Source organism: Gymnoscopelus braueri (assembly GCF_963280865.1).
Source record: "Gymnoscopelus braueri genome assembly, chromosome: 12".
Classification (NCBI taxonomy): Eukaryota; Metazoa; Chordata; class Actinopteri; order Myctophiformes; family Myctophidae; genus Gymnoscopelus; species Gymnoscopelus braueri.
This window is the reverse complement of record NC_137614.1, coordinates 43,968,991-43,981,277: the sequence shown is the minus strand read 5'-3', so window position 1 is coordinate 43,981,277 and position 12,287 is coordinate 43,968,991.

Sequence of the window (12,287 nt, the reverse complement as noted above, 5' to 3'; positions counted from 1 at the left end):
AACGGGTAACCGTTCCGTTCCCGAAACCACCTCCGGAGGCAGTTTCGGATCCGGATCATGCGTTTTCGGGTACGGTACGCTGCAATGTGAAAGCAAGCGTACCATTAGACGGAAGTGGCCCGCTATTTGGAATAGGTGACGGTATATAAACTCGACAAAAACAGCCAACAAAAACACGTCGCAGATCAATCCACAGGGGTTCAACCATGGCCGTAACATATCCACACCAAGCAGTAGCACAGCAGAGCAGTGCTCTCTGTAGGCTGGAATCCAACCGTTGCGGCATCCAACCGTTGGATGCCGCATGTGTTGGACGCCTGTATGTTGGATGCCGTCTGTCAGCGCAGCACCGGTTTGAAAAAAAGAAAAAAGACACACCGACATTCCATAGGCTAAATCAATGCATTTTGTGATCGCATCGCACAACTAATAGCCTACTAAAACTAACGGGGAATACCAGAAAATAATAATATTTTGACATACGGGAGAAACGGTTGGTGCGGATATTTAAATTGGATAAAATAATTATTGCGGTTGGATAACGGGTGGATAATTAATTTGTACATGCGGATTCAGATGACCATGAGAGGCCATCCGCGCATCTCTACTACATATCTTTGCTGTTAGGAAGAAACCCTGTATCCCATATTGCTTTTTCATCATAAATGAATGCCCTATTGTCATACAGTGTCACACAAAAGTAGCAAAAATAGCCAAGCTACAAGCTGAAAATGCGGTGCAATGTGACACATTGAGCTTGTTGATCTGCTATTTTTTATATTACAATATAGAGCAGATAACCACACAGATCTTGCATTGGCCCTGAGATTCCATCACTCACCTCACAAGAAAAGGAGACCTGATGATGAGACAATCCTCCTGATGGTTTTGGTGGCTCTATGAAAAGTGTTTTGACAGCAGCGAGAACCTATCAGTGGATATAAGTGTAATAAGTAAGTTAGTGAGTAATATTAACTAGTCTGACATATAGGTTTCACTGAGGCAGCACCACCTGCGTGGTGTGTGTGGTAACTAATGGTACCTTGTGTTTGGGATCGTTATTGTATGTCTAATGTGGACAATACTTGAACAGACTTTATGATAACTACATGTAACTAATCAAACCTCTAGGAGATTACATCACTGTTGATAATACTCACTGACACTGCACCCCCTTATTTTATGATCTTTAATTCATACATTTCCTGTATCATTATCGGTTAAAATATCTCAATTATGCCAAATAATTCAGATCCTTTTCTATAGCAGGGACACGTCTTTCACACACCTATGTCTACATTTGTCCCCAGTCTGATACTGATTTTATTCCTCTCCACAAAAGCAATGTGTGTGCAACAATTAAATTAGATCATTTCATTTAGACAAAGATGTGACAGAAACTTAGTCAGCAAACCCTTTAAGTGACTGATTAATCAAATCATTGCCAATATAACTATTGTGTGAAAATAAAGAATACACAAGTTCAATACAAAAAAAATCAAACAGTTTCAGACATATTTCAAATTTCTGTAGCATTTCCTAAGTTTATGAAGCCCATATCTATAATACATTATAAACGTACATCATGCATTTTAATCTGCTTATAACACTAATAAATATTAGCACTCAGTAATGTCATAATTGCTATTATTCTCCCGGACATTTTTGGAAAGGATTTATTATAATGTTCATTGTCAATACATTATTGTTATGTTACAATGTATTATACCTGCATTATAGTGTGATTACAAGTCACTATATGTAGTCAATGTGTGCTTTAAGTGAAAGTAATTCCCGAAGCTGTAGGCAGAAACCTTTGGTGCATTTTTTAATGTTTCTTTACTTTAAACACCCAATGACCATTATAGTGACATAATCACACTTTAAGGCATTATAACAATGAATATAATGCAATGTGTAATTATTATAATGGATTATAGCTATGACAATTATAATACACTATTATCCTCACCAAAAACAAAACAAGTCTGTAAGTGACCAATAATTATAATATTTTAAATTCTAAGTCTACATGACATTTTCTTTTTACAATGCTATGTAGCATTATGAGTATTTATGAGTCCTCATGTTATAAGCAGATTATAATGTATTGTAAGTATATATATATATATATATATATTTGACTGTTTAAGGCATTATAGACATGGGTTTCAAGGGAAGTGTCACCGGTTAGGTCACACTTTCCCATCTACATGTCCCTAAAAGACAAGAGGTCTGGGTATCTTACCTGGTTTCAATGTGTAAATCCTGATGTAGGTCTGGAGAGACAGAGGAAGTATGAACAGGCTATGAGGTTTCATCAACAAGGAGCAGCTCACTGACACATCTCTGGTGTCTCCCTGTCATTTTATACATGTCAGTGCAATATGCAATTCCTTCAATGGGGGAGGTCAGATATCTATCTCTACTGTTTACATTTGACCTGATTAAGCAAAGTTCAATCTGCAACACAGAGAGAAGGAACAGCAAAGTAGGAATAACACAATCAACAGTTGACATAATCAAGGTTCAGTGCTTGTTTAGTACCCGAGGGTCAGTGTGCAACAAAAGACTACTGCAGATTACTGCATGGGAGAACCTATCCTACTGTAGCCATTGTAAATATGAAATGATTCAATACCGAGCAACTGCATGGCCTTTTCCCCTAAAATATTATCAGAATGTTTTTTTATTTCCTGGAACAGGGGTCTTTTAATTCCTGCTCGTGTCAAAAGGGACAGAGCTACACCCACCTAACACCCATGTTGAGTTGTCAACAGCAGATGATACTTTAATTCTACAAGTTAGGCCTATTAATTCTGTCATCTATGTTATTTCTATGGCTGTGTGTCTACAAAGCACCAACCCATATACCACCATCATAATCAAGTGATTCATTCTCTTCCTGGGGAATGAGACAATTCCCAAAGTCCATGCCAATGTTGTGTATGAATTTGACGATGCAGTCTGGCGTCTGGCATTTTGTTTTGAAATACAAAATGACTTTCCTTTTTCGTCAGGGCTGGTATGGCCGACTCCATAGGATGAAGAAGACAAAGAATTTAGAACCTGAGAGAGAGAGAGAGCTCAAGAAGATCCAACAGGAACATATTTATTTGTTGAGATCTTAAATGGAACTGCATTCAATTCAATTCAATTCAAATGGCTTTATTGGCATGAGAAAACATACGTTTACATTGCCAAAGCAAAAGTGGAACAATACAATAAAATAAAATAATGTGTGTACAATTAAAAGGGAATATATATAATCTGGGGTCATCAATATGTCCGTCACAAAGACTTGGCCTTGTCTGTCACAAATGTTTGAATTTTCTGTTTTACACACTATTATAATATTCTTATTTTGATCATAAGACCCAATTACTGAACGTCAGTCTCCAGGTTTTCTTCAGAATATGTATGACACTGCTTTACTATGACCCTATGTATGGCACATTAGGAGTCCGCCAGTACAGTGGTTGTCTAACTTTTTATTTTCAAGGACCCCCATAACTCCCCAGAGTGTACAAATTGAACCACATAGACCCTATGGGTCCATTTGGTTCCATTTGTACACTCTCAGAGTTACAGACCTATTATGGTCATTCAAGGCTATCTCTTTATGTGTTTCTGGTAGTATTATTGTCTGCTCATTTTGTATGTCTGTGGCAAAAATTTAATTTTGACAAAAATGTCCACCATAAGCTAACATGGAGATGACCCCTGGATATAATGTGTACACAGAGCTGTTACATTGCAACTGAGCGTAATCTAACTTACAAAACCATAAGAATTGTGCATTTGCTGTCATAAATAGTTAGCCTATATATTTACCCACATAGGAAAGGTTAGCTTGGGATAAGCTTTTGCTAAATTGTGCACAAATAGCAGCTTTTTTTCAAAAGTGTTTAAAGGTAATTGCTCTGTTTATTTGTACAGTGTTTCTTCAATTTACAATTTAAGCATTTAGCAGATGCGATTTACAGTAAGCAAGGAAAACACAAGGTAATACATCAAATGTGTAGAAATAGTAATCTAGGATCATAGGTAAACCAAGAACCTATCATCATGAGTCTAAACAGTAGAATATCCAAGAAATCAATGTCTATGTACCGAGGTCACTCGGTGCAGACAGTGTAGGAATACACACAATGATTAGTAGTCTTTAAGGTGGTTGTGTTCCGTTTGATATCCTTCTCCTATCACAGCAGCTCACTCTCTTGCTGCTGTGTTTGCACATTGTTGTTCTTCGCCCAGCAGATATGGGAGTTTTTTGTCATCAGTCATGTTTTCAAACTCTAATTGGGTGATTGTAATCTGTGGGAAATATGTGTCTCTGATGTCTTGGTACAGTGGGCAGGCGGTTAGGAAGTGTAGCTCAGTTTGCACTTTTTGTGCGCAGTGGGTGCATATTTTGTCTTATAGGGAGCCAGGTCTGCCTCTGTACTTGACTCCAGTACCAAGCTCCGCACCATGGGGAACGGGCCTTCTGCTCGGCAGCACCGCGCCTGTGGAACAGCCTTCCAACGATTAAAGCACACCGCAGACCCTGGACTTCAAAACAGGCCTAAAAAACTTAGTAGTATTTTTGTGTAAAAGTTAAGTTAAGTTTAGACATGGGTTTGGTGGAGCACCTGGTCAAAGCATAATTATACCATAAAGGCCAAGTACTTCTCAGCTGGCCAGGTTCACTCTTTGTTGAGTGTCATCCCCTCTTTCTCTCTCCACCATGATCAAAATAAAGAGGGAGAAAAAAATGTAAAGAAAAAAAAAACGTTCCTGTTCAAGTGCCATAAATTAAATGCTTCAAGTGTCGTCACATCCAAACTGAGGTCCACAGTATACTGTACATAGAGGGAAACACAGGTTTCCCAGACTAATTAGTTACCTACTGCATGGATGCCAACTTGCCATTGCTTAACTTCTAATGTAAAAGGACAATAAATATCAATAGGCATTTCTAAATGTAAAGTCTTCACATTTCAACGTACAGCTACACCACTGCATAATTCCTTTGCCATAAGCAATTAAAAGCAAGTGCCATGTCTTGTATTTGAACACCCCACAAAATAGGTAATAACAATAGGCCTATAGGTAATAATTCTAGTTATCACAGAGTATTTCCTTGAGATTCATTCATTGGGACACACAAAACACAACACAAAGTGCAGATAAAGAAATAACATTAAAACTCCAATAATGGCATCAAGGGAAGTTGCTATACTGTTACTGTATGCTACAGTGCCAAGTGGGAGGTCAAAACCATGCTCTGTATTATCCTGCAATAAAATTATGTGGTTCCTTACTTTGAAAGTACTTAAATCTTTTTAAATCTCTGCAGCCCACCTTGAAAACTCATAAGATTGTAGTTGTAATGTAGGCCTACACATTATATTAAAAAGGTAGGGTAAGTGATATTTTTGGGTTAAAACAAAAAGTTTATTGTTAAAAGGTTAAAGCACTATATTCTGATAGTAATCATTGCTATATAGTGTTTGTTCAGTAACAGGAGTCTCCCTGTTAACCTGACGCCGTCAAATGGAAGAAGCTTGCGACACACAATCAAATGCAAATGAGATTTCCGGAGGGAGGGGGGTTTACCAGGCTATCTCCCTGTCTCTCCAGCTCTTACATTTTGACAAAATGTCAGCCAATCAGGAGAGAGTACCCATTTATCAGCTGCCTTTTGATAGTGTTCCAGTTCAAAATTTGTTTGCTAATTTTTTTTTGTGTAATCACTTCCAAATTCAGTTGTTTAATCTATATCCTGTTTAAGTTCTCTATCCTGATTGGATCAAGTTGGTATCCTGACCTGAAAATGCATTTTCTGTTTAATAAAGAGCTGGAGAGACATGGAGACTCCCGTTACTGAACAAACACTCTATAGCAATGAGTACAATCAAAATATAGAGCTATTTAACACTTATTTTAACCAAAGAACTTAACCCTACCTTTTATTTACAGATTTGTATTGACGAAGTCAACACAGTCAAGTATGGAGGCTACCTACCGTTACAGCCTGCTGCTGTCTAATGACTGGACACTTGGCATGCCGTGTGCTTCCTGGCAATTTGTAGAATCCATAAAAAGAGATGTCTATGTAATTATGTTTGTCATGATATACCGAAAGCAGGAATGGGAAAGCTAATCAGAATTGCTGACAGCTGTAGCATGCAGATGCTATCAGACCTCTTGTCCATGGCGATATAATGAAAGCGGGTCATTTTCAACAGGTAACAGCTGGTCATGGTTAATTTGTTCAATTATGCGGGGGAGGATGCAGGCTGAGGTTGTTTCACAGCCCTAAGGGACCCCCACACCGTCTCCACCATTTCCCCCCTTTCTTGCTTCTGTGCAGAACCAAAACAACCCACAGGCTTTATAAAAGGTATCATAGAATAAAGGACAAACTGATGGTCACTCTGTTATTGTGCATAATGCTTTCAAATGGCAAGGTTTTCATTGAAAAAGTCACCAGTGGCCTATTGAATTTCAATGATAATCGAATCTCCATCTTCATGATAGCAGTGGGAAATGCCATCTCAAGGCAAGTCTCTTACAGCCGATGATCTGCTGGGACCATATGTGGCAGTTGCGATGGTTTTGCCATATGCCCAGCAACATAATTCGCATAATGCTTTTCAAACCAATAGGTAACCACTTCAGTCCTAAGTGTGTTGAAGAATACACAACAAAATATACTTTTTGTACAAGCCTATACGTATATACAGTATATATACACAGACAGTATAGGCAAGTAGTACTGGTCCCTTCATCAGCATTGAGTTCCGAACTTCCACAAGAAATCATGAACACACAAACACACACGCACACCATACCAGTAAATGGTGTAAAGTGAAAGAGGGTGTGCTAAATAGAAGGGGAAAAAATGCAATTATAAATCTAATTCAAAATGTCTCAGATGTCTGAAAGATAAGTAATGTCAAGTCAGATTTGTTTTTCTCAAACTGACATGCCTGATCCAATGAGATAATCTAAACACGTCCTGTCCTCAGCTTGGCAAATCCTTAAAGTTTCACACATTTACAGATGTGTGAAACTTGGCATTTACAGACTTCTTGTAATGCCTTATGTGATTTTACTATTAGTCAACAAGAAAGTGTAATAATTACTTATTATTTATTTGTGATGTTAAGAGGCTAAAAACAGGGCAGTGAAGTGAAAAGTCGAAACAAAGACGGCGAAAAAAAAGATAGCCATGGGACAGTCGGTCCAATTTGTTTTCCACTGGGGACTCCAATGGGTCCCCAGCAAAATGAGGAACAGTTTAAAGTAACACTTAAAGGGATACTTCACTTTCACATAAAATAAACATTAAAAATATATATTAAAAAAAAATGAAAGAAGTTATGGCAAAATAAAGGCCCCCTCACACATTAGTAGGACACTCTAATGCGTGAGGGGGCCATGAATTTTCCATAACTTTTTTCATTTATTTTTAATATATTTTTTAAATGTTTCCCCGGCCCTAAAGTGAAGTATCCCTTTAAGCACTATTCAGTGTTTTGGCTGATGTGACCACTGCACTAGCTCGTCAAAATCTTGGTGTCTGACAAGATCTGACTCGATTGACATAAATGACAATGAGCTGAGACGTGTTTGGCACATGCTACTCATTTTTTATTCTGCCTAAAAGGTTAAATGTCTGCTTACCCTGGCAGTTTGTCACTAGCAAAAGTTAGAAAGATCCAAAATGCCACAAAACATTTGGGAACGCTGACTGCAAATAAAGTGCCTGCACGTTCCAGGCATTTTATTTGCAATTCACAGTAGTTTAGTATAGCAATTCACAGTAGTTTGGGCAGCAGAATGCATGCATTTACCTTTTCCACTATGACATGATCACTGTTCATCACCTGACCTGACAGAACAAAACTCTGACTGGTCAAATCAAAGACAAATCAGTAGAAAGCAAGACTGCCAAACTTTACTTGACATTCCTGTATTTGTGCAAGGAAGCTTTTTAGTGCTGGACGCCGGGGATGCGCCATGACACTCATAGGTGGCAAACCTCACACCGGAAGTTCATGAAATACATTGCAGTGAATGGAGGCGGCTGGACCAGCACATGAACAAACATTATTTCGGAACAATTGCGACCTTTGTCATATAATGGATTCAGGAATCTAAAAGAAGACATCACAGGTTGTTTTCTAATCACTTGCTTTTAGATGTGCACATAATTGTATTGAGGCATCTAAACAGCGGCAGGTATCGTTTCTAGGGCTGTGAATCGTCTGCTATCTCACAAATCAATTCGATTCCGATTCTTGGGGTCACGATTCCGATTTTTATCGATTTTTTCAAAACTAACGATTCTCGATTCAAAATAGTTTTTTTCCGATTAAAACGATTCTCGATTCAAAACTATTCTCGATTCAAAACGATTCTTGATTCAAAACATAGGATTTCAGGATCTTTTTATCATTTTATCAACTGATAATAATGTAAACACACAAAGGTAAATCCAACATCCTCCCAAATTTTTTTTTTTTTTAAATCGATTTTTTAAAAATGAGAATCGATTCTGAATCGTCCAACAGTAGAATCGCGATTCGTATTCGAATCGATTTTTTCCGACACCCCTAATCGTTTCTGTCTCGGAGGCATCGCGAGATTTGGTTGCCAGACAGGAAATGGTGGACAGTGGTACAGGTGGACGGCGCGATACTTTGGCCGTTCAAAAATATACTTTGTGCTCTTTAGATACCTCTATAAAATTATACAGTGTACACACATCAAAAAGCAACACAGCAGAGAACAACGTGTGATATGTCTTCTTTTATTTTCCTGAGCCGAGTATTTTATAAAAAAGGTCTCAATCGTTCAGAAATAGTGTTTGTCCATAAGCTGTCCAGCCGGCTCTCATAGACTCCGATGTTATTTCACCGACTTCCAGTGAGAGTCTGCCACCCAGTGTGACGAATCTGCCGGCTGGAATTGCATGATAGAGAAAATGACTTTGGCTTCCCTTCCGTAAAAAAGATATTCCTTGTATTTGTGTAACGTAGGGGCCAACCCCTTTAGGACACCAGACCAGTGGTGGAAAAAGTACTCAAATTCTTTACTTAAGTAAAAGTACCAATACTGCAAAATAAAAATACTCTGTTACAAGTAAAAGTCCAGAATCAAAAAATTACTTGAGTAAAAGTACAAAAGTATTGGCATCAAAATGTACTTAAAGTACCAAAAGTAAAAGTACTAAAATGTTTGAAAATAGCAGATCTACAAGCTCACAACGCGTCGCTTTGCGACGCGTTGTGAGCTTGTAGATCGGCTATTTTCAAATAGCCTATGTGTAAAATAGGGCTAAAGTGGTTAATGAATGTTTTATTATGTAATAATTTATATCTGCAAAGTAACTAGTAACTAAAGTTTTGAAATCATTGTAGTGGAGTAAAAGTACAATATTTGCCTCTGAGATGTAGTGGAGTAGAAGTAAAAGTATAGGAAATTGGAAATACTCAAGTAAAGTACAAATACCTCAAAATTGTACTTAAGTACAGTACTTAAGTAAATATACTTAGTTACTTTCCACCACTGCACCAGACGTAGGTCTTGAGTCTATTAATTCAGACGTGAACATGAACACATTATGAACGATTATTTTGCCCCATGGTCACTGAAGTAAATAAATCTTCACAGGCCACAAAATGTTCCGAAGATTTTTTCACATTAAAATGTTGATTTCAGACGGACAAATCAGGAGGAAATTATCTTTGTTTGAGACAAGTCTGAGTCAGCAGCAGCACAACTCTCACGAGATGTAACAAGGAGGTCTGAGGTCAAAGCTCACCGCCCACTTATGAGACTGCAATTGTGTACCATTTCATACTTGTGGTGAGGCACGGGATGGGCCATCGGTAATATATTAAAAGATCTTTGGACAAATTATTGTAATCATCCAAGCGATGTACAAGGCACACTACTAGGCTAGCTAATCAATGGCCATATAAATGGTTATATTTGAACTCCTCCCTCTCCTCAGTCCTCAAGTGTCACATCTGGCTCTGAACTCTCATCTACAAATGTTATAGATTGTGCTTATGACCAAGAGTCACATTTCTGCTATAGTCACCAAGAATACATGAAGAGTGCATGGGTTGGGCACCAAAACATTGTGGGCACTACAATCTGGCCGCCAAAACAGAGTGGGTACCGGAAATACTGGGCACCAAACTAAACAGTGCTTTACTTGGTACGGCTGGGTCCCAAAACAGAGTGGGCACGGCATATACTGGGTAGCCTACCAAAACAGAGTGGGCACTGGGCACTTGGTAAATCTGGGAAGAGAAACAAATCCAATAGGACAATACACAATACATATAGCACCACAGGCTTCTACTAAAACAATACATATAGCACCACAGGCTTCTACTAAAACAATACACAATACATATAGCACCACAGGCTTCTACTAAAACGATACACAATACATATAGCACCACAGGCTTCTACTAAAACGATACACAATACATATAGCACCACAGGCTTCTACTAAAACAATACACAATACATATAGCACCACAGGCTTCTACTAAAACGATACACAATACATATAGCACCACAGGCTTCTACTAAAACGATACACAATACATATAGCACCACAGGCTTCTACTAAAACGATACACAATACATATAGCACCACAGGCTTCTACTAAAACAAAGCAAATATGCTGTCTATATGATATTAAATATAGGCCATGCATCACCAACCAAAAGGCACAACCAGCCAGCGCAAAAAAAACAAAAACAAACGCGCAACCCATTGTAGGCCTACAGTACACCATCAAATCGATGTAGTAGGCCTATACAAACTTTTTCATGGCTGCCATTTAAGTAGTGTAAGGCATGTGTGTGTGTGTGTGTGTGTGTGTGTGTGTGTGTGTGTGTGTGTGTGTGTGTGTGTGTGTGTGTGTGTGTGTGTGTTAGCCTCTTTCCAGTTTCCACCCATGTCAAAACTGTCTGAGAGGAGCAGAGGACGGAGGTGGTGCTGCTGGTTTATGATCCAATAAGCAAAAACAGCATAGAAATGTATAATTTACCTTTCTCTTGTCTTCTTGACTTAACGTCGTCACTATCATCGACGTTCAGACAGGTGTAAAGCCAAATTCATTTAGGCTAATAATAAATAGGCCTACGCCTATCAACGCTGTAGCCTACGGCTACAACAGTAACAAAAATAACAAAAATAACACCACAATGCGTCCCTTGCGCCAATGTTGAGTTCAGTCTTCAGACATATTTGGTTTTGGGTATCTGGTATTTTTTTAAGAAAATGTTGAAATGAAACATTTTTCATAAAATTCGCACTCTTCTTATTTGCGTGTTTCCTTTGTTTTGGAACCACAACTGGGTCGGCTGACGCATCTCAATGACCAACGTTACGTCATAACGTCTTGCTCCAAACAACATCACAGAAAACAGCTGACAGCTCGAGCGTCACATTGAAAATGCCGCCACACACAGCCAGCTGGCAGCTATTATAATCTGATTGGACAAACAGTAACCTCGCGTCACCAGTCTAGACAAACAGTAAGCTATGTGACGTCCAATCAGATTGAAAATAATTATAAATATTAATTATTAAGTCTTTCGGGTATTCTGTGCATCTTTAGCATTTTTTACTAATAGAAAATGTCTTATAGATATATTACAGGTATTATTTACACCAAGGTTTTAGTGCAGCATAAGATTCAGTGCTCAGTATTTTCTGGTGTTAAATAAATGAATCATTTAAAATGATCACCATGACCATAAACTGAGTAGGGGGTGTCAAGCAGAGGGCTTGGGGTTGATGCACAGTAATAGGATATCATCACCACCACCACCACCACCATCATCATCATCACACAAATTATATTCTGATTTAATTTTGTAATGAGTAACAAGGTGTCTAATTTCAATGTAGAGGAGTAAAAGTATCATATTTTTTTCCCATTTAAATCCTCAAAAAACTACAGTAGTCTACTTTAGTGTAACTCCGTTAGTTTACACCATTGCATTTACAGTAAGGCTGCCCTTTCAAAAACATCAAACTGGTCTTGCAGTCCCACAAAATCCCTCAATCCCATCAAGATGATGTCCCACAAAGGTACCATGACTAGGTGTCCAAAATAGCACATGTGGCCTCAATTCGAGTAACTCTTTTCTTACTATGATTTCACATATCGAATGCCCCTCTACTATGCATGTAACGTCTTCACAGTGTGTTGGTTAACTGCACCAGCAATTTTCAACTTCCTTCCATAGTCTTGCACAACCTG